The 23,591-nt window shown below is 43.1% G+C and overlaps 1 protein-coding gene across 2 annotated transcripts in view; it reads left to right on the top strand.

The window, feature by feature from the left end:
* Positions 1–8,382: 8,382 nt before the first annotated feature.
* The window catches only part of HIVEP2 (HIVEP zinc finger 2), a 420,117-nt gene continuing 404,908 nt past the window's right edge, over positions 8,383–23,591 (top strand). Inside the window, exon 1 of one of the 2 annotated variants that reach the window (XM_069235113.1) lies at positions 8,383–9,017. The gene's annotated coding sequence lies outside the window, so the exon portion shown is untranslated. The remainder of the gene's footprint in view (positions 9,018–23,591) is intronic. The other variant, XM_069235111.1, reaches the window with a different exon arrangement.

Here is a 23,591-nt window from a genome sequence, read left to right as displayed (position 1 = left end):
CTTATCAATTCCTGATAAAGAAAGATTAATAATATTTAGTGAATCAGCCTGAAGTTTTGTTTAAGCAGATAAGAGAAGCTTTAAGCCAGGAACCCCAAAAGGCTAGTAAAACAAATAGTTCAGCCCTGTGATATAACAAACTCTGCAGTAAAGCAAAAAGCAAATTAGTGGAAGTCTTTAAATCAAATAACAGAGAGAATGTATTGATTTATAGGAAAACATTTAAAAATATTATAGCATCAGAGACCAATGCATGGGAAAGCTCCCTCTGGGATGATTTGCTAACAGCTGCCAGAAAGAAGCACACTTAATAGGGTGTTTTGGACAACAGTGGCACTAGGGTTTCCTAGAATTGTAAAGGAGCTAAATTATATTCAACCAGAGACCTGGGTGGAGCATTTTGGCATACGTTATAACGAGGAGAATAAGAGTTTAACTGAGATGGATGACAAGGAAATTCTAGTAAGGATGAAGAAATGTTCTCCATTGGTCCTATCTATCAGCCACACAATAGCTGCATTTAAGAGTATTACAGCTGGGAAAGCATTGGGACCTGAAAGAGTTCCTGGCGATTTATATCTATCCCACCCGGAAATTTGGGCTAGTTACATCAACTGCATTCTAAACTCTATTCTTGAGGGCGCAGCGATGCCCATCGATGTCCCTGAGATGCAGCTGAGATTTTACCACTGTATAAAAAGGGCCTCTGGGACTGTCTCAATAACTAAGGGCCAATAAGCCTATAGGAGGTCTTCAGCAAGCAGATATTGAATCTGTTGCAGAAATGGACTGATGATAATAAAGACCTATCGAATTTTCAGCCACGAGAACAACAGATCAGGCCTTTTGTTTTAGGGCCATCTAATGGAAGACCAATCTAATCGTCGGGGGATCAGTTATATTCCGCCTTTGTTGATCTGCACTTGGTCATTGACCTGATCCCTAAGCAAAATCTTTGGGCCACATTGGAGGAGTTAGGTTTGCCAGCAACCTGTTACTTATACTAATTTGACTACACTCACATAATTATGAACAAGTTTGATAGGGTGAGGAGGTACAAATGAAAGAGTGCGTTAAGGTCCAGAAGTGTGTGGGGCAAGGGTGTGTGCTAGCCTCATCCCGATTTTCGTTGTACATTAATGAGGTAATAAAATATCTTGATAAAGACGGCTGTGATGCTCCTAGGCTAGCAGGGCAAAGGATTCCTGCCCTTCTATTTGCTGACGATACTCTTCTGCTATCAAAGTCCTCCCAAGGCCTACAGAAGCTGTTGAGTGAGTTTCACCTACTCTGCCTTAAGAGAGGAATGGAGCTTAGTTGCTCAAAAACTAAGGGCCATATTTATGGGTGTTTGGCACAGGGCAGCGCAGCGAGTCAACTTGCAGTGCTGCCCTGCATCAAAGGGAAAGGCAAGAATGCACCGCTGACACCGTTTTGGCAGACTAGTACCAACACAGGCACCTTTGCAACATTGTCACACAAAAAGTGACACAACAGCGGTGCAAGGGGCTTGTAAATATGCTAATAAATGTATGATTCCTAGTGCAGAAAAGGCCCCAGGGTCAAGCTGACTATGGATAGGGAAATGATTGAACAGATAGAATGGTTTGATTACCTGGGCATAAAGCTCTCTAATGGCTTATCCTATCAGAAGCAGATACAAAAAAGTCAAGCAAGTCTGCTCCATCATTCATCGAGCACAGCAAAGATGTTTAAAGCCACACAGTCAAGAGCTATATCTCCAGCTATCGAAATACATAATATCAAAATCCAAGGGGCAGGCTTATATTGTGCAGAAATTTGGGTCATGCAAATTGTTAACAGTAGCTGAAAATAAGTTTTTGAGATCTCTTCCCTCGTTATCAAAAAGCACCCCTCTAGTCGCTGTCCTCCTAGGCTTGGCTGGGAGACAGATAAGTTCTAAAGTACATAGCTGTTCACTCATACTGGCAACGCTTATGGATGAATTATTAACTTTCCACCTATGAAGTAGGGGTCCAATAAATATTGAAATTCCAAGATCCCCTTGTTGCGCTTTGTGAAATTATTTTTCACCAAAATGATCCTTGAAAGATTTTGGTATCATTCAGGTGATTTTACATCAATCCCCAGGGAAGCTATTAAAGAATTCTTACGGAACTATGAGATGAAGGAAATCTTTTGTTTATGCAAGCAGAGGCGTTTGCTTAATAGGTTTCTTGGATTTAAACCCTTTTTATTTGATGAGCCTTTTATGGATTTAGTTGCCCCACCCCACTAGCAAAAGTACTCTTTTTACAGTTTAGACATGGCACCTTGAATAAAAAAATATTCAGCAAAAATGGTCTTAGTTAGAAGATGGCTCTTGGCTTTGCCATGCTTGTAGTATAGAAGAATCAGTGGCCCACATATTATTTGTTGTAGGTCTTATGTAGTGCTAAGAAAGAAGTGGAAAGCTCTGCAATGCCAAATAATTGATACACCGTGATTTACAGAGGGCTTTAGAATTTTTAGCAGCAATGCAAGTTTAAGTATTGTATATTGTGTCTACTGATTTTTGTTGTCAGCTTGAATTAATAGAGGGTGTAGTAAGTAGTAATTAGTAGTCTCTAGCGCACCAAATTTTGTACTCTTATGGAAAGGTAACGGAATATTTTCTTAGACTGTGTTATCTAAACTATCTTATTGAATCTTTAATATTTTTTTACTATGTTAAAATAAAAGTGAATATTTATTGCTGCTGTGTGAATTCTGAGTTGTGAGCCTGTGTTCACCACCTGAATATACCTTCCCCTCCAAAGAGCCTTGGACTGCTCGGACCACACTATTACTGAGAATTAAGTGTTGAAGATGTACTTGGCTCAGTTGCTCAGTATCCATAGTAGGCTGGGCCCTGGGACATCAGGAGTAAAAGACCTCAGCCCCCACGGCTGGGCCAAGTAACTCCTGTTTGCCCTGTGGCCCTCTGAAAGTGAGATGGGGAGCTATTTTCTCCCAAAAGCTATAAAATGCTGTTGGCAAGCCTTCACTTCTGATCAGCAGCATGTTTAAAAGAATGTGATGCATAGGGTAAGTGGGGAACTCATCGACCAACCACTCCTCATACTGCGGAACTCCCTGAAAACTACCATCACTGCCACGTCGAGTCTCGCCTGAAAAAAGATTGATACATTTCTGAGATTAAGTCAAGAAAAAACAACAAAAGCTTGAGCCAGCAACCTTAAGACAAAGACGTCAATACGCGCTAAGCTAGACAAAGCTGTTAGTGGCACTCTGAAAGTGGAATCGAAAGGTGTGATTGGGTCCCAAAGAACATAGCACTGGGTAGTTTGACACTGACACTACTAAATAATCTTATAACCATAAGTATCACAAGTGACGCAGCACTTTTTCTGATGGAAGGGCAGGGTTTGCAAGTTCTGGACAGAATCTCACCTCCTATTTCACTAAAGCCCAAGCAGCACAGAACTAAAGTAGTTGAACCAGCCGAAGCATGCTCAGAGGGAAGCCTGGAAAGACCAGGAGGGATCCAACGCACCAAGAGGTCTCCATCAACCTCAACAGAAAATGTGTTGCTGACCTGTTCTTGTAAGCCAAATCATTTCATGATCCTTTTGAAGGACGATTTGGGCAAGCTGGCTTTATAATGACCGAAGGCTCAAGCCTATCTGACACCTTGCCTGGCAGAATTTTAAAAAATGATACATAACTACTGGTAATATGTCTAATGACTTTTTATGTTTATTTAATCAATATTACCCTAAAAATTACTTAATTCACACATTACCCCACATTTGTTAATATAATTATTACAAGTGACATGTATTGTAATGGTCATGAGCTACTCCGCCTATATGGCTGTTAGTATAATTTTACTAATATAGTTGTGTGTATTCTGTGACTTGTGAAGTAAAAATATTGGGCCAGATGTGCAAAACTCTTATTTAGAGATTAAGATCACAAAAACGTGTTTGCCATGTACCAGTCCCCTTTAAGGAGTCTGTAACGTTTTACAGACTACTGAAATGTGATTTCGACTGGATATTGATTTGGCATTTCATAAGGGGAGTATTGTGGGCCTCCCTTTCAAATACAGAACCGCTATCAAATGTTTCAATGGTTTGAAACCTGAATTCTGGTCACAAACCATTGAAAAATGACCAAATCCCAAGTTGGGGTGGTAACTAACTTGCAAAAGGGAAGGAGGTCTGTTTGGACCCCTTCCTCTTTGTCAACTGTGGAAAAACGTTTCTGGGAAGTAGGCCTGGTTTATGGGACCATTGCAAACTCTCACACAAACTTCTTTTAAAAAACATATATATTTTCTTAAGCAGCTCTGTTTCCTTTCAGGAAAACAGTCTGCTTTAAAAAAAACACCTTTATCAAAAAGCAATCAGAGACATGGCGGTCTGCTGACCTTTGCAAGCCATCATTCCTAAGATTGCTACCAATCGTGGTGAGACTATGACTCACTCTAGTTCCTATACTGTGATCTGATCGATTAGTATGTAGGTCAGTTTGCAGAATAAGTTACTGGGCGCAAAGAGTAAGGGCGCAATTTGTGACCGCTTTTTAAAACCAGGTTTCTAGCTTCTAATTCAATTGATGAAAATGGCACTTCATAACATTATACCAACTATGAGTCTGACGTTATTATAGAACATGCTGGTTTTCATATGATATTATACAAACAACAAACACATTTGTTAGACCATAATTACACCACATTTTAATTTACTTTCATACCAACAAAAGTGAATTTTATTTTGAAAGCTTAACGTTAGGTTGTTTTAATATAGAGAGGCATCTACCACTTCAGACTTCTGTAGCTATTCCTGTCTGAAACAGCCTAGGGATGAGCCACCCCATCTCTGGAGTTCCCTAGTGGGATGTTGTGTCTTCAGACCCTCAATCCCAACCTTTGCCAGTGTGTCTGTACCACTGCCAGAACCCCTACTTTAAAGGCATAGTTAATTCCTTAACACTTTTTAGCAGACAATCAGAGGCATCACTTACAGATGTCCAAAAGACAGTTCTACATCCTTAATGGCTTAGATTACAACATAACATATCATGTTTGAACGATAATAAAATAGCAATGGAAATACACTGATAAATAAAATTTGCAAAATAACACAATACCTAGGGGACTTGCTTAAACGTTGCACTTATACATTTACAATGGTTAAACACTGCAGAATCTCTTTTATGTAACAGGACGCTTTGATACATAGGGCCAGATGTACATAGCTTTTTTCTTGTCGCAAACAGCCTGATTTGCAGAATCGACCATTTGCGACAAGAAAAAACATTTGGGTATTTCTAAACCCTATTTTGAGATTCTGTAAACTATTTAATGAATCGCGAAATAGATTTATGAGTTGCTATTTGGAAGGGGCATGCCGAGTGTGTCCCTTCCAAATAGCGAGTCACAGTGGTATGTAAGACTGTTTTGCGACTGTGAATGTAATTGCAAAACAATTGAAGCTACCACCAACTTCCACTTGGTGGTAACCACTCGCAAACGGGAAGAGGTCCCCAAGGGACCCCTTCCCCTTTGTGAATGGGGTGCCAACATTTTTTAAAAGAAGGCAGTGGTCGGGACCACCGCCTACCCTAAAAAATAAAAATAAACTTTTCATTTTTTTTGCAATGCATCCTGTTTTCCTTTGAAACTTGAATTACTGCATTTAAAAAAAGAACAGACATTGTGATATGCTGTCCCCAGCAAGCCACCATCCCTGTGAGTGCAGCCATTACTAATGAGGTCACCACTTGCGACCTACCTCATGAATATTAATGAGGTAAGTTGTTTGAGACCCCATTGGGAATCGCACACAGTGTGCTTGACAGTGTTGAACATTTTCTTTTGCGACTTGCAATTTGAAATTCCCAAAGGATTGCCAATTGAGAGTCACAAGAGAAAAGGTCATACATCTGGCCCTAGATCACTACCTCAAAAAAGTGTCACATTCACATTTGCTATATTTAGGCCCACTGTTTGCGTTTATTAATATTTTGAGATCAGGTGTGTGGGCAGTGCTTTAAATGAGCCGGTACTGAGCACAGGCAGCTCTGAATTTTCTCCCTTTGAGTACTGGCACTTCTCCTTGGCCAAGGAGAGTACCGGTACTCACGCGGGCAGCACAGCAAGCTCTGTGGAATAGAAAGGTGCCAATAAATAGCTGCTGACGAACCTGTCAGAGGAATGTTTTATGCAGCAATTAGTCAGTCTCATAGAGGGCATCTGCTAAATCTAAATTATGACAACATGATGTTACTGCAGCGTGCACCAGCACATCTCTGCAGCCAGGCCGAGGTGTAAGGGACTGAACTAGTTACAGTGATGCACAACAGGTGGGAATCGAGGCACAACAGATCAGCCAGCAGCATAGGTAAGCACTTGCAAAAATAAATGTAGTGACTGCTATGTAAGCATTTGTGAATGCAAGTATGTTCCTGTATGTGTTTCCCATAAGTAGGTGCCATTGTCTACAGTCACCATAGCTGGTAAACAGGCAGGGGCAGTTCCTCCATTAGGACAGAGGAGTGTTCCCCCTCCCCCGCCAGCAGCAGCAGATGCCAAACCTTTTCAAGAAAACAATAATAAACTGTGTTTATTATCATTTTCTTGAAAAGGGGAGGGGCATTAGGGGTGACAGGCACTTGTGAGGAGTGCACAGAGCACTTCCCTCAGAGTACACGCGTGTTTGGCCAGCCGTCTCGGATCGGTCAAACACACAAGCGCAGTATGCTTTCCCCAGCCCAGCGACACAGTGGCTGGGCTGGAGAGAGCCTGCACAGGCTCCCAGTCTGCCTGGGAGCGCCCTGGCTGGGCGTTCCCTGCCAATCCTGATGCTGCTTTGAGCAGCGTCAGGATTGGCCACCGGAGCAGGCTGGGAGACTGTGCCTGCAGCCTGGAGGGACAGAGGAGAGGTAAGTGAATTTTTTTTTTTAATTGTTTAATGTAATTTTTATTTAATTGTTATTTATCCCCCCACCCCTTCTTGTTACTGCGAGCCGCGACTGTAAATAGGCTTTTCCCCCACTATAAAACTTGTTAAGGTTTGTAAAAGCCATACACGTGGGATACCTCACGTAAGATTGCTCTACAGCCATGAACTTAAAACTGCCCATTTTGTTTAACTTACTCTTCTGTTCATTGGAATCTAATGCTTGCATTAAAAGATCTCTATTGGTATACCTTTTCGAGGCTGTGATGCTGATGGTTTTGTAAACATATTCACAGTTCATCTTAATGAAAAAAAGTGGCTCAGGTAATTCTTGATGGTGCAGATTTGGTATAGTAATGATTGGGATAAACCATTGATTCTAAAGAGCATAGTTTAATTTTAGGAACAAGGCCAGAGGTATTACCCTACTTGTCGCTATGGTTTCTTATCCCCAATGTACAGACTATGGCGTAAAGTAAACTGTGTAAAGGCAGTGTGGGCAGTCTAAGGTTGTTTAAAGTTTCTGGGCACCATAGTGATAACACACTAAACTTAGAATACCACAGATGTTAGAATGATATTATAATATATCGTTTTCAAGTTTTCTTCCTTAAAGTGCCCACACTTTTCCTTACTATGCATGACATGAAATGCAAAATGTATTTTATGTGCCTCTTTATCCTCATGCACAGCTACACCTAAGAAAATATCGTTCCCATTAATGGCTCAACCTTGCCCGCCTCTTAGCCCTGTCTATAGCTCCGCCCCTAAAACGCCACTCGTCAACAGCTTTATTTAGTGAGTACCTGCACTTGTTTTCCACATTAAAAGTACTGTGTATGGGACAGAAGTGTTTTGGGGGTTCCTCCTGGAACAGAAGCTTAGTGGGCAAAGACACAGTGACATGGTATTGGAAAGTTGCCACGTGGGGTTCAGAAAGGTCAGGTTTTAACTTCCCTCCTCAAAGCTTCTGGAAACACTACACTTGCAATGAACACAAAAAAACAAAATGTGGCTACAAAGTGACATGTTAATACTCGACGAGAAGAGCCGCTGTTTGCCCTGCCAAAAATCTAACGGCATTCCCTTTCAGAACGACCTTCATTTTCCTGCCAGTGTGTGACAGGGCCGGCTCCCCCACCCACCCCGCAGCAAACATGAATGACCCTGGGCAGACACTGTGGGAGAGGAAGGAAAATAAGAGAGGGAGGTGAGGGAGGGAGGGAATCCAAGAGAAAGGGGAAGGAAGGAGGATCCCACATCCCGACAGGAAATTCTCAGGCCGGGAGAGACGCAGAAGCGGTGCTTGACAAGCTGGGACTGGCCGCTCTCCTCTGGGAGTTCCCTGGGATCGCTGCTGCTGTGTGTGCGCGCGCTGCCGACAAGGGGAGGGCCTGCCGGGGAGGCCGGGCCCAGGGAGGAGTCCCCTAGCCCCCCCTCTCCGTCTGTCAGAGTGAACCTTGACAGTCACACAGCAGCGGCGGCAGCGCGCAGGTCCAGCCTCCGCTGCCTGTGCGTGGGGCTCTCTCACACACACATGCCCCGCAGCGTCCCTCCTCCCCTCGCCCGGGCCCTGTCATGCACGCAGCAGCAGAAGCAGGACTGGTTCCACGGGATCCTCCTCTGCCTGGGAGGAGGACACCTCGCTGGGGGATCCGATGACGTCCCGGGCACCGCTCCCCTCACCCTTCTCTCTCGCTCGGCTTTTTTTTCTCAGCCTTGTAACTCCTGTTTCTGGGAAACCGTGCCAGGAATAACCCCTTGTCTGTGTCTGCAGATCTGCAAGTCACAGACACCGCTTGGTCGTGAAACCATGTCTTCGGCCCGCCGGGGGAGCAAATGCAGCCTTAGCGCTTTCTTGTGAACGTGCTGGACTTTTTATTTCATTTTTGAACACTCTTTTCTTTAAACGTCCGCAAAATATAAAAACACGGACTGGCTCGCCTCGGTGGAATTTTAGGTAGGAAAGAAAGGGGGAAATCCGAGCTGCTCCCAGCTGTCATCCCATCACAACACGCTGCTGCAGCAGAGGAACGTCAACAGACAGGGGTTTTCTGCTGCCGGACCCTTCTGGGGACTGTACAGGTGAGTGCCGCTGAATCCTCAACCGCACCCCCACCGGAGAGATGAGCCCCTGCCTGGCACACCGCTAGCATCCAATACCCCTCCCGAGCTCACTGCCAATGTCAACAGACGTCTGCATTGAGCCCCGTGACACCCTCATTATGTGTCCTCCCGACTGTTTCCTATGCACAACCGTTCATTGAGGACCCCAAGGATCTGTTGGGCACCCCAACTCCCAAGCCACACGCCCCCTCCATACATTCATGTATTCCGCTTTGGGTGTTTAAAATGCTGCAGTTCTACCATATAGAGTAGTCGTCCTTTTGAGTGTTTTCAACCTCACATTCTGGTGAATATTTTCGATGTCATAATGTCCAGTCTTTTTTCGATGGTCACTTTATTTTAAAAAAATATTTTCCCCTCTGTTCTCTAAAAAATATTTTTCCCTTCTCTATGATTTGTTTCAGTGTATATGTAGTGGTGAATTCCAACTTCCTCTGCAGGGTTGAAGGAATTACGATTGTTGAACTTTCCGGACGAGGTACCTTTTGTGGGGGAAGCCAGCATTTTCAGAAACATAATATGTTTTAAATTTGCACTAAAGGGAGATTACAAATAATTCAATTTTGCAAGCTCCGCGTCAGACAGGCAGTTGAGGTTTACACAGGTAGGCGACGTCGGATGGCCTGTGATCTAGCGCCCATCCACAAAGAGGAGTCACCCTGCAGTTAACTCTGTTGGTTAGGTCACTGATAACTGTCACCGGTGGTCACCTGTTGAATGAAGGCCGGGGTGTTCCTAGTGAGAAGCAACTGTGTAAACAGCAGGGATGACTGGCAGAGGCTTGCTATCCAAGCTGTGCTAGGGGCGACCCGGGATCCGGGTGTATAAACCGATGATGGGGAGGGACTGAGTTTGACATGCTGGGCCGGTGCTTCTCTGTGCGAGTACACCGGGCGCACTGACTTGCTGCTGTTTCAGCTTTGGGGTTTTTTAGTACTGTGGCTAAATGATAGACGTGACGTTAAGCCCCAAGCTGAATTGAGAGATCAAGAAAAGCTGGTTTGAAATATTACTGCGCGACGTATGATCTGTAATTCTTTCACAAGTCTCCATTAGTGTTTTTTTCTTTTTCTCGACCCTTTTATAGTGCTATATTTCAACTTTGTATCCGATGCAAACACTCCTAATTTCTACTACAAAGAATGTTTTTGTTTAACTCGGTTTCTGTTTCTCTCCTATGCACACATTGCATCTTTCAATTGACATCCGACTGTGTCCCCGTCAGTTTCTTGCTTCTGCCGCCCGAAGCCATTATCTTCCTTGCTTGACACAGTGCCATCCTCACTGCCCCTTCCTCGTTCTCGGTTTTTATGAATGTGCTCGACGAGTACAGCCTTTGGCCACCTTGAGTGCTCTTCCCTTGCTCAATCTCTCTTTTCGCCCACTCTTTCCTGTTGTTGACTGCCTCTGTCACTCTGTGTCAGCTTTCATCCACTTCCGATCCACCTGTGTGCCTGCTTCTATTTTGTCAACTGCCCGTCTTCGTCTGCCCCTTGTCCTCCCCGTTTGTTTTCACTGCATGCCACCTGTGCTTCTGTCCCTCTGCACTGGTCTTTCCATTTACGATCGATAATCTTCTTTAGTCTTTCGCTGTCTCGCCTATATTCTGTCTGTGTCCCACTTTCTCCACACACATTCTGACCCTCAGCATCTTTATATCATTCTCTTTTCCCATCTCTCTCATCCAGTCTTGCCTATGCTTCGCGATGTGTGTATCCGCATCACATTCATAGCGGTCAGTGGACCTCACCACACTATTGACTTTGACTTTCTCCTCTCATCCTGTAGTGCTCCTTTCTAGTGCTGTGTTTGCGCGCCTTTCTTGCCCTCTCGGCATGCGTCCGTCTCCCTGTCTCTGTTCTCTGGCCTGTTATTTCTATATTCTGCCCACCTGTCTCTGCCTCTCCCTTGTCTGCCTGTCCGCCTCGCCTTATCGTCACGGCCTGTCATGTCCAGTGTCACTCTCTCCAGCCTCGCCAGTCTTCCCCCCAGTTGGTTTCTCCCGCTCTGTACACGTCTCTTTCCTCCATGTGGCGCTCCACTTGCCTTCCCATCACTGGGTGACCCCCTCCCTGAATCCCCCCCCCCCCCCTCCGTCCGTCTGCGCCTTGGTCTGCCCCGGTCTCCGGCTCAGGCTGGGCCTGTGCGTCTGTGACTGCTCGCGGTGGGCGGGGCGCTGGCAGGTTCCGGGAATGTTCCATGACGCTCCCACCGCCGCGGGGAGGGGGCGCACTGTGGCTCTGCGGTCTGACAGCGGGCCAGATGTGCTGCGCCCCCCACTCGCGGTGCTCCTTCCCTCCGCCGGGGGGAGGCCGGGTTCAGGCCGAGTGTTGCGGCTCAGGTGTTTACCCACGCGAGTCCGCGCGGTGCCTCAGACCCGGGCAGGGGTGGCTGCTGGGCTCGGTGCACACAGAGGCAGGCCAAGCCGGGCAGTTGGGCCCGGTAGAGCAGAAGGAGTAGTGAAACCCACATGTGTAAACACCGAATGCACTGATGCCTTTTTTAACAATCAGCGTAAAACAACGTTTGTGGCGTTAAAGTACCCAGAGATAACATATTGACCAAGTGGAGCTTATTTAGGTTTATAGAAAAAAACAATATTAATAAGAGTATCCATCCACACGTAGACGTTTGACAACAATATAATATCTACACATAAAAATAAATACAGTTAAAACAGTGTATATGCACAAAGTACCCCCCCTCACCGAGTGTGGCACGCACTGGTATCGTCCACAGGGAAAGATCCAATCATTGTGCAGTTGGTTGATATACAGTGACAAGCAAACAGAGCACAAAAGCGGTCCTGTGCACATTGTCTGGCGGGACAGATCTGTGGTGATGCTCGTTTAGAGGGCACGACCATCGGCTTCGTTACAAAAACAGAAACGCAAGCCGCTGTTAGAAAAGGCCACCCGGTACAATGGAAGTGTATATGGGATCAACACATTTAATGCCTTAGAGCAGTGGTCTCCAAACTTTTTAATGCCGCGACTGGGCCCCTCTTCAGAATTTTTCACAATTGTTTTATAAGGATGGCAATGTTTAAATATGTCTAGACCTATTTAAACATTGCATTTAAGTACGGTTACCTTTTTAAAAATGCAATAACATGCTTCTGCTGAAAACAATGGCCTGTTATCTGTATAATGCGTCTTTTAGCCAGAGTCTGACGCCCACCCTGGGATCACTTGAGGCCCCCCAGTTTGGAGACCTCTGCCTTAGAGCGCCTTTAATGCCTTTTACCGCCTCTGCAAGTAAACGGTAACCCTTGGCACTTGCTAAGCCTGCGCAGCACATTTCAAGAGTAACTGTGGGTTTGAATGTTCCCGCATAGGGTCATTTCTAGGGCACGGCAAGAATAACAGCTCCGCATGGAGGCAGCAGCAGAGCACCAGGCTGCCCATCACCCCAGTGTTGGTGGATGTTGGTAGGGTGGGACTGGTCTGTAGGGCAGTCTGGCAGTGCCCGAAGAACTGATCTAACATGTCAGTGTTTGGGCCGTTTTTGGCTGTTTGTGGGCCTGTTTTGTTGCCATTTGGGCCAGCTTTTTTCTGGTATTACCGCAAACAATGTCTGAATCAAGCAGAAATTAATTCAGTCGCATAAACCTTGCAAAACATAATTTAAAACCTGCCCTGACTTGCAAATGTAGGCCACTATTTGTTTGCGTCCGACCCTGCTGGTAGCTGGTGGTGGCAATGTGACGTTTCATAGGGTAGTAAACCCGTTTTCCAGGTCAAGCCCTAAACAGTACCTTACTAAGTAACCGCACGCTTAAGCAACAGAGCAGAAAACTCTGAAAACGGTGTATTTTCACATGCACACGAGTACAAATTCATCGGACGTAACTGTCGGAAATAAAGCGCAGCTACATGTAACACAAATTTACTTTTTAGTTTCTTTGTAGTTCTGCTGTGGAATATGGCGCGAGGTACGCTGCTTTTACAATGCTGGTTATCGGTTCTCTATTCACAATGGGTGTGTTTCTTGTGCAATATTGTTTTAATTGCCGCATTCCTTTGGATTTTTGGAAAGCACTAGCATCATGAAATGACCTCTGGTGTTTCCAGGTCATTTGTGATCTCTCTTCTGTGTTCAGTCTGAGCCCTATTTTCTCATTTTTGGCAAAGTATGTTGCGCTTGGTACGTGTAGGAAATCAACAGGGACTTGGATGTGGGAACTTTCTAACTCTTCATGTTTGTTGCTTCACTTACCCAACTCTGCTACTTACGTAACCTTTCAGGTGTTCAGGATGTTATTCCTACGCCGCGTTTAGTGAAAGTACTGCCAAGGGAGTGTTCTCTGGAAGAAATGGCCAGTAGCCATGTGCTGTTGTATTTAGATCTGGGGTTGGTTGCCGCCAAAGGTGTGATTGTTACTGTGAGGACTTCAACGATCATTTTTCATGATGAATGAAATAGACAAAAAAAGCATGACCAAGCGTAAGTCATTCTTTGCTATGCTGTGCTTCTTATATTTTGCTATGAAACTCATAAAACACCACACATTGAACCACAAGGGATCATTGTTTCATTTTGAACTGCGTTTCTTTGAAGAATCTTGCATTATTTACAATTTTAACATTTTTTCAATAAATAATATTTGCACATTTGAGGGTAACATAATATCCCTTACTCCATGCAGGTAACTCACCTACGAAATAAGCTGGTAACACTTAATATTCTGTCCCAAATATTTAAACCCTTAAGGAGCTATTTATGTATTTACATTTTTTTTTCGTTTTGAAACAGTATCATGCAAGAAATTTCCAGTACAGACCGTCCTCACATTACAGTCAGTATTTTTTTCCTGAAAATTGTGCCTTAAGTCAAATTGGAGCTATAAATATAAGTGCTCTTTCTTTCTTTACACATATTTTTGCATACATCAATTTTGTTTCAGCCACTGTAAAATCAAAGCAAATGTAGATGTGAATCGTTAGTGTTAATTTGGAAAAGGTGCACATGCCACCTGTCTTCGGTTGTACGTCAGAGTATCGCAGAAATATCGCCTGACATAACGGTTACCAAAATATCATCTCATAGGATGGAGATTTCCTATTAGTAACCCCAAAAGGGTGATAGTATTGACAACAACACTTAGGAATCAATATTGTTTGTCTGAGAACAGTATTCTAGTACCATACCTTTAACTTCAGTACTTTACAGTTGGTGACTGTGCCTTTGTGCTCACATATGGCTGGTTAAGATATGACTTGGCCTTTACTTACTGCTTTGAAGCTAAAAGGTTGCTTCCTCTTACAAACCCAGCCATTTGCTGAATGTGAATTAATGCAAACACTAAAACCGAGACACCACGTTGGAAGAAATCAAATAACGGAAAATGAATTTTAAGGAAATACAATTAGAGATAGCTGGTGATAACCTATAATTAGAGATTAGTGGTTAGAAATAGTGGGGATTTTTGGGGTCAGCTATGGGTGATATATAAGGGTAATGATGGGTTTGTTGGGGTCATTGATGGGTGGAGATAGTGTTAAAAGCTTTTTAGGGTTAACAAATGGATGGAGTTTAGGGGTGCTGAAGGTTTTTGGGTGATCAGGAATGAGTGGAGTTTATAGGTGATGAGTGTTTTTTATGAATTTTATAGTTGAGGGATATGTGGATTGTAGGGGTGTTTCAGAGTTTTTAGGGGTCAGGGATGAGTGGAGTTTATGAGCAGAATGTGTTTATGGATTCAGAATTGTGTGGCAATTAGGGTGCTGAGGGTTCTTAAGGGTTCAGATGACGAGACATCCTAAGAGTTCAGTGATGGGTGGAGTTTAGATGTAGAAAAGGTTTGTTGGGTTCATGGATGGATGCAGTTTAGGGGTGCCGATGAGCTTTTAGAGGCCAGAGCTGAGTTGTGCTTAGTGGTGGTGCAAAGTTTTTTAGTGTTCAGGGATATGTGGAGTTTAGCGGTGGTACGGGTTTTAAGAGTTCACCGGTGGTTGGGATTCAGGCATAGAAAAGAGTTGTTAGGACTCTGGAATGGGTGTGTTTTAGTGCTAGTGAGAGATTTTAAGGTTCAAGGATGGATGGATTTTAGGCGTAGAAAGGAATATTTGAGTTCAGGGATGGGTGGAATCTAAAAGCCAGAGATGTGTGTAGTTCAGGTGTAGGAAAGGATTTTTTTGGTTCAGGGATTGCTGAAGTAAAGCACTGAATATATACCCCGGGCAAAAATGTTTCTGCAAGTAAGAGATGCAATCATCACATTTACGCCTTAAAAGCCATGCAAAAGCCAATTTTTGAAAGAAGACATTTTATGAACTGGTTTATATGAAATGGTAAATATCATTCGTCCTACAAATTTCAATTAAACAGTTTAGGTGAAATGGTTTCTCAGCAATGGTATGTCAAGAAATAGTTTTCTATGTAGTCACATACAAACCAGTCAGTACCTAGCATAATGAAAGCAACTAGGGTCGACAGCTTTGCCCATAATCTTGGATATTTAGTTAAATAATTATAACTTGACGAGCGTAATCCACACTTGATTGTCCACACATTTCCTCCAGGTTGAGTAGTTAGCATTTTATCTAAATCTGCTACTGTTGCGGATTTGGTTTTAGAGGCCTAAATAAAGAGTGGGCTCCAGAAGTTAGACAGTAATCTCTGTAGAGCCAACACACAGTTAGGAGAGCCTGTACAGTCGGTAACCAATCAGCCAGCCCCTGCTCTTCATATAAGTTCACGCACAAATGTAGCCCCCTGGGAGATACACAATTAGTGGAGCATCCTTGTCTGGTTCAATATTCTGTTTGAACACAAGGAGTCGACTCCATGAACTGTGAGCCCTGATGAAGGCCCTATTTTGGTGGGTTTGAGCAGGAAGGAGTCACTATATGACGTAACACCTGTTATTCTTCCACCACCCGCATGTCCGTACAGGGCTGCTTTGACTGGGGTGCCATCATTACCAAAGGGACAAAATAAATCTTATGACAAACTGTTTAATAAAACTCTGGACTGTTTTTTGCGGCATAAAGAGCTGTCAATCTATCACCCCAAAGACATTTTGTTAGTGGGAAGGTGCCAATGGATTGAGCCAGCTCCTGTTAATATTATGGGTGACTATGTAATTATGAATTTTAGATTTCCTTTGTAGGCCCACAATTTATTGTTTGGTGTTAACTGCCAAAATGGTTTAGGTAACACTATTACCCTGGTCACTCTAGGGTATTTTTTATAAACCGTCTGCCTTCAAAATTCAGAGATACACAAACTCATTGAGATCCCCGACTGCTGGTCTGCACCAACCCCACGATCCCCAGCACTTGTTTCTGCCACGTTTGCCTTTGGTTCATCCTTTAAGAATACCAGCTAGGGAGCCTACCCAAGGATTAATAGCTCCTTCATCAAGCCCAACTGTTCCCTTTTCTGTTTCCACCACTAATAGATTGACTTCCAGTAGAGGTAAATCAAACCTCTGTTTAGGAAATGAGTCGGAATCTCCCAGCTGATAAGGTCGAATCCCCAGGCTGTAATCAAGGGCGATCATTCTGTATACTAAGTTCGAATGTTGCTGGCCTTTAAGGGAAAATTGATAATTCTGACTGGGAAGATTTTGTCACTGAATACGATATTATAGCCCTGCAGGAAACCCTAGTCTACTATTCCCACCTCTTATTATGGTTATGCCTGTTAATGTAGCCTAGCTATTTCCTCAGTTCGTGGTAGAGCCATGGGAGGACTCTCGATCTGGATTAGTTTGAGCCTTCTTGTAGAAGCTATGGTTATTGATTCTGGATCCAAAGCTTTGTTTAGTTTTGAAGATATGTGATAATTTATCCCCTTACACTTTTTATTCAATACATTTTTGCAATAATGATGTTTCTAATGTCGTTTGTGTTCATTTTACTTATTTGTTTAGTTTTCTTTCTAAATTACAAACTGTAGAAGCCAATGAAGCACAGCAGCTTTATTTTCTGTTGTGTGGAGATTTTAATGCTAAGTTGACAGGTTATAACTGGCAACCAGGAGCGTCAGTGGTGGGTTGTGGTGTAACTAGTGACAACAGAGGGGCAGAGCTGTGGAAAGTCGATCTACTCAACATACTTAGAGTTGGAATTGTGTATCTCTATCATTCTTTAGGGGGATCAGCTGCCCCTCAACCATTAATGACATATTTGTGACCAATACGTTTTTATCCTGGTTCTCCAAAGGAGAGGTCGTTCAGACCGAGTGGGGAGATCATAATGCCCTCTGTTTTTTTGGGCTAGCTGCCCCTGAGTAGACACAAATATATCCCTAATGGAATCTCCATCACTCAACATTCCACAGATGGTTAAGGTTTATATGGCACCTTAAAAACCCATGCCGACACCCTGGCCATATTATTGAAGTCACAACAGTTTTTTTTTCCCTATTTGACAGAGATTAACAGAGGTGCTATGCTTGCAGATTATGATAATTTAACCCAGTGCGTTAAACAGTCCCTGCTTAAACTTATTCATCCAGATAAGCGAGGATCCAGTTGGTTTGACGAGTATTGTTTGGCGGCTAATCATAGACTGAGGAAGGTGGTGGCTGCCACCCCGAGAGATGATTCTGAGGTCCGGACCTCCCATCTGGATTATAGATTCATCCTGAAGTCCAGGAAAGAGGCTCTACATAAGAGGGGTTGGGAACAATCGGAACATGCTGCAGTAGGGAATAATAGTAAATTCTTCTGGGACTTAGTAAAGAAAATTTGATCTAGTAATGTCCTAGAAATACCTTTACTGCAGTAAAGCATCTTAGGATCTGACTGGATCTCGTAGTTTACCTCCATATACCATACTTCGGTGAACATTGATTTGGCCAACACTCTTCAGAATAGATTGCAGCATTCACAGCCCCTTTTTGTATCTCTGCCGAAGTAGAGTCATCAATACGGCCGGGCTCAGGCAAGAAAGTACCAGACCCAGATAGGGTCCTAACTGACCTCATAAAATGTAGAACAGATTTATGGGGACCATTGATTACTAAGGTCTTTAATGGCTCCCTTAATTGAAATATCCCTCATTCTTGGACTTTATCTACCATTGCCCCAATCTTTAAAAAGGGAGATCGCATGTCCCCAAAATGTTATCGGCCTATATCACTCATCAGCAGTGTAGTTAAAATCACAGGGAGAGTGATATACAATCGCCTTGTTACATGAACCCAAAAGAATGGCATTTTCTCTCCCTTTTAATTCGGGTTCAGTTTGGGCTTGGGTACAGTGGAGCAATGCATGAACCTGAGCTTGATAGTGAACAAATAGACTTATGTCAAGCATTTCCCACTGTGCGTAGCCCTTATGGACCTGTCAACAGCCTTTGCTTCAGTGGGCAGGCCCAAGCTGTGGTTGATGCTGCTGGATCTCAGGGTGGATTTACCCTTACTGAATTTCCTGCATTGTGTACATGTAAATGTAGCAGCACGAGTACTTTTTGGCGTTAATGGCTAAATGTCCCCTGAATGTTCTCTGAATCAGGGGGTGCGTCAAGGATGTCACTTAGCTCCCCTACTTTTCATTGTTTATATCACTGATCTAGGATTCTATTTGAACTTAAATCAGGTAGCCATCCCACGGATTGCTGGCACACAGGTGCCTGCATTGCCTGCGAGGTTCTTCTATCCCGTACCCCTAATACCTTACGGATGCTGGTGGACCGCTTTGTCTCGTTTATGTGGAGCCTTGACCTAGTGACCAACTATTGGAAGATGCACATTATGGCATGTGGGCCTGGTAAGGCTATTCTATCAAGACTTACTATCAAAGGCCAATCAATCATTAATGTTAGTGATTTCAGCTACCTGGGAGTAATTCTTAGTTCTTCGAGGACATGGCATTCCCAATTAAACAATTCACACCTTAAGCTTAGCAGGTCCGCAGGAGCAGTTTTCATCCTTATGAGACCCACGGGAAAATTGACCATCTCCCCTCTTTTGAAAGTGTATAATGCACAGTGTGTTACCGCCGCCACATGTGGGACAGAGGCATGGGGTCTTCACAATACTTCTCTTTTTCAAGCTGAGTAAAACAACATTTGCTGGAGGATTCTGCACCTCCCACTGTCTACCTCTAGTTTCATCATCAACTCTGAGCTGCACCAAGTCTACATTGCAGATAAGGTTCATTTGGTCCCCCTATTGCTATAGCTTAGTGTGTGGATGAATCCGGCGGCTTCATTGCGCAGGGATGTAATTTTGGATTTCCTCAGCTTGAATAAAGGGCCTACTATCCCGTGGTTCAACTATATTTCCAAAACATTCCATGCCTTGGGACTATCCTTTCTGTTTACGAACCCAAGAGCGTCAACAAAGAGGACAACTTAAGGGTTAAGTCCTATTTTTTTAGAATATAGTGAGGAAATAAGGTTGTGAGCAGAATTAACTAAATACTCAGTGTGGACCTCTTATAGGAACCTGTCATTTATCTATTGTTAGATCTTACCCAGTGGGAGAAATCCCTTCTTTTTTGTTTCAGCGCAGGGACAATTTGCCGCTTTTGTGTTTCAACAGAGATCCTGGTATGCTGCGGGACTCAGTTTTGCCGTGCCATGTGATAAAATAAGTGAACAATCACTGCGCCACTCTATGTTTTTTTGTATTTTTTTTATATTTCTCGCATAGACATCTTCTTAAATCCTTACTAACGAGCATGGGCCATCGCAGGTATAGAGTAGCTTTGTTTCACCTACAATTATTGAACTCACCAGGAAATATATTTCTGAGTCAGCTCCTTTCTTAAATCTGCCGTAAGAACCGTTTTTGTTGGCATGTAATAATGGTCATCGTACTTGTAACCAAACAGTTATTGGCTCATGTATACGCTTGGTCTTTTTAGAAATGCTATAAACTGTTTCGTTATACGAATTTTATAATTGTTATTTTAGGGTAAAGGATGGTCAACACTACAAGGTATATGAATTACTTAGCCTTGCTAGTTGTTACCTCTCCTGTTTTCTGCTCGATTAATTCATTTTTTTGCAAGTGCACTTTACTAGGTCCGCAGGGATTTTAATATCAACAATATTGTTTGCACTGTCTTTTTATTGTGTTTTCTTTAATGACTTAAAAAGGCCGAATACAGATTTTTTGTAAATTGGATAAGCATATTGGGATTAATGCAGAACTCTGCTGTATATCTTCAGGCTAAGTTAAAAGGGGCAGTCCTACTAGACTGGCAGATTTCTTGTCATATGTTCACCAACTGGCCCATTTTGTCAGTTGTTTGGTTTGGTTGGTTCTTACAGCCACAGGATCATTTTGCTGTTTTTGACATCTGTTTGCTTCCATTGTCTTAATAGTCTGTTTTCTTTATTTCCTTAATACATTTTACTGTCAGCTTCTGTATTGTTACTGCAGTCTATGGTGGACCAGTGGTAATGTCGTGGTGGGGGTTGGCCATGTTGAATCCAGAAAGAAACAGGTTGTTGAACCAAACTGATTATTTTTTGGCTACTTACTACTCTTTAGGGGCCAGATTAAATATGTTTTTGCTCTTGGTGTAAAAACAAAGCAAATGCCCCCGTTGAATTGTTTTTTTCTGCTTCTATAATACAGAATGTGCTCGAGTTGTTTTGACACAAACATTTTTTGAATGGGGCCAGACCTTAGTGCAGTTTCCAAAAGTCAGTGTCTTCCCTTTTAATTCTCTAAAACAGCTTTTAAAGAAAGAAAACTCCTGATCCATAAGTAATCTCTTTTTTAAGAAAAGCAAACTCATTTGGCACAATTCATTCTACTTCTGTGTTAAGAAACGGAGCAAACTGATTCTCCTACAAAACTTATTTTATTTTTCACATTTTGAAAGTGGAGACAGCTACCTCATTTGTACTATTCCATTTTGTGTAAACACATGAAGAGCAGAACATATTCAATTTGCTTCATGTTTTGCCCAGTTCCTCAACATTTATATGATGTCATCTGGAGTAAAAACTGTTTGCGCCATTCCCTAGTACTCACGACAGAAATTTGTGCAAAAGACCAAACTGCCCATTTTTGTACTGGTGCAAAGTTGGTGTAAATAGTCTCTTGGTTTGCTGCTAAATCCCAATTTATTTTTTTCATGCTCAAATTAAATCTGCAATAAGCATTTGTAAATATCACTTATGAATGAGAAGATTCTCTCAGTGTGGCAGGGAAGTGTTGGATTTGCAGGTTTAGGCCTAGGAAGGCCGATTGTGGGTAATTGTGCCTGGGGATCCATGTTGAAGTTGGTGAACATCCACAATCATAAGCTTGTAGGTATTCACATATCTCTTGCTGCCGGTTTACCACCCCAGAAATGCAAATAAGTTTTCCCGTCAGCAGCAGAAACGCCATTCAGAGGTGTGCATGGGGAGGTATTGTAGCGTTTAGCTAGCGATTTATACCCCTGGTGAGGCCAAAACTATCTCTGATTATTAACACATTTCTGGCACCCTTTCGAAGTCGGTATTTGGAAGGGTGTGGTGTGTACTTTTTCTTGTGGTGGCATGTTGTATGTGGTACCTAGGTCCAACTGTATATTTCACAAAGGTGCAATGCATTGTGCTTAACAGAATTAAGGCCCGCATGCCCTGTGGTAAGTATTCCATCGTACCTGCATCTTCTGTTCAGATTTGTATGTTGTTCTGTTGTGTGGCCAGCAGTTATAAGTATTCCGACCCTTGTCTGCACTCATATTCTGAAGTTTGAAACCTACACGTTTCAGGCGCTTTTTGTAGAGTTGACACTTGCCGTACTTTATGCACCGCCATGCTTAATGTTAGTGGAGGAGAAGAGATTTATGCACAGGCAAAAGTTACTTGTGATAAAGCACAATTTTGTCACTTTTATGCATTCAAAATATTCTACCTGTTTCCGAAATCCAGATTCATAAAAGGTATGCATTGAGGTACCGAAAGGGCTGCCACTGTCATAGATTTCTGAGAATCTACTCCAAATGTCAGATTAATCGCATGGAATCAGATTTATATGTTCCTACCTCAGGACTTTTTGAAGTGGACCCATTGATTGCAAACTTTGCCAAACTTTGCCCAGTACTTAGCTGTTTTTCCATAGCTTAGTTGATCTCAACAGCTTTCACAATCAGAAATTTGTAGCTTCGGAGTTCACCATCCAGCTGCACATTACAATACAGAGGTCCCTGAAGGACAACGGATCCACGATTAAAGACCGGAAAAGGCAGATAATGATTGATGGGAGATGTATGGGCAGCAGGCCTTCTTCCACCCCCTCGTTTTGACTGACATGCTGTATTTGAGACAAATAGGCCCTCCATTCTTATGAACATAAGAAGAATATGGCCAACAGCATTTCTCTTTTTGGAAGAAGACAAATCTTAAGGAGGTCAAAAGTATTCATCTAGTGGTCTGTCTTTGAAAACACTTATGATTTGGTTAACATTTGCTGGTCCTGCGCACAAAAGTAAAAGCTTCATGCACTCCATATATGTGAAGGAGAAAAAACATATTTGACATGGCACGTCACAAGGCCCCTTTCCACCCCTGCAAGAGACTAGTGCATGGAATACCCTGCACCTACTCTAGCAATAGGTTGTCCTTGGACTCAAACCCTACATATTTTGTTTAACACACGCCAACCCATGGTCTCCTATGTGTGAGCTCATTACTGCAGAGGAGTCAGTGGACTGCAATGTCATCTCCAGTGGCTGAGACTAGTTCAAGCATTCCAGCCATCACCTTGTTGTTGCCTTTGATGCTCTAAGTGTGACTGTTTTGCCCAGACAGTGGTCCTGTGCTCACCATGGCAAAGAACTCAAGCTGCACCGTACCGTCGAGGCCCTAAAAGCCCAAAACCGATCAGGGTTGCTTGTGTCCCATCCGTGGAGAGTCACACCTGGCAGTTGGAATTAACTGAGGAGCAGGGTTAGTACTGATTTGCATGGGGCGGGCCTCTGTCCAGAGTGGCATGATGGGTGAAAAAAAGTGGGCTAAAATGTTGTCTAAGTAAGCGCCAGTCGCTGAGAATAATTCAAGCATTCTATCCATCTCCTGGCAAACATAAAGCATACATTGTATAAAAGCACCATACAAAAAATATCGTAGCATACACCATAACACCGTGCAACCTACGTAGGCCATATTAACTAATCACTTATGACTTCATATGCTTAATAGATCTTTGTTGGGTTCGGTCTTCCGTTTCCGCATTCCATTGCCATGCCTAGGACCTTCGACTTAAATGGTCGCACTAAAACGACCTTTAACATTTATTGAATAACTATATTTTTATTGTCTAGGCCAATGAGCTAATTACAGCACTCATTCTCTCATTCATTTATCCCTTATTTGCAAATATGTGAAATGCAGATGGACTAAAAGTTGCATCTGGTGTCCTCGAATCCAGTATTCTCATTCAGAGAATCAGGGTCTGTGGCTTTTACAGGCACTAATGGGCCAGCCGACTGTACTGAGTCCATAAAGTAACACATTTTTTGAAGTTGTTACTGTGGTTTGGAAGGGAGAAATTGAGGATTCTCTTCTGAATACCATGGGTGGTGGCAAGGCCAGTGTGAACAACCATTAGATTATAACTTCGTGGGTATTG

Source organism: Pleurodeles waltl, chromosome 5, assembly GCF_031143425.1.
Source record: "Pleurodeles waltl isolate 20211129_DDA chromosome 5, aPleWal1.hap1.20221129, whole genome shotgun sequence".
NCBI classification, from domain to species: domain Eukaryota; kingdom Metazoa; phylum Chordata; class Amphibia; order Caudata; family Salamandridae; genus Pleurodeles; species Pleurodeles waltl.
Note: the sequence above shows the minus strand (reverse complement) of the source record. Positions and strands in the feature narration are given on the sequence as shown.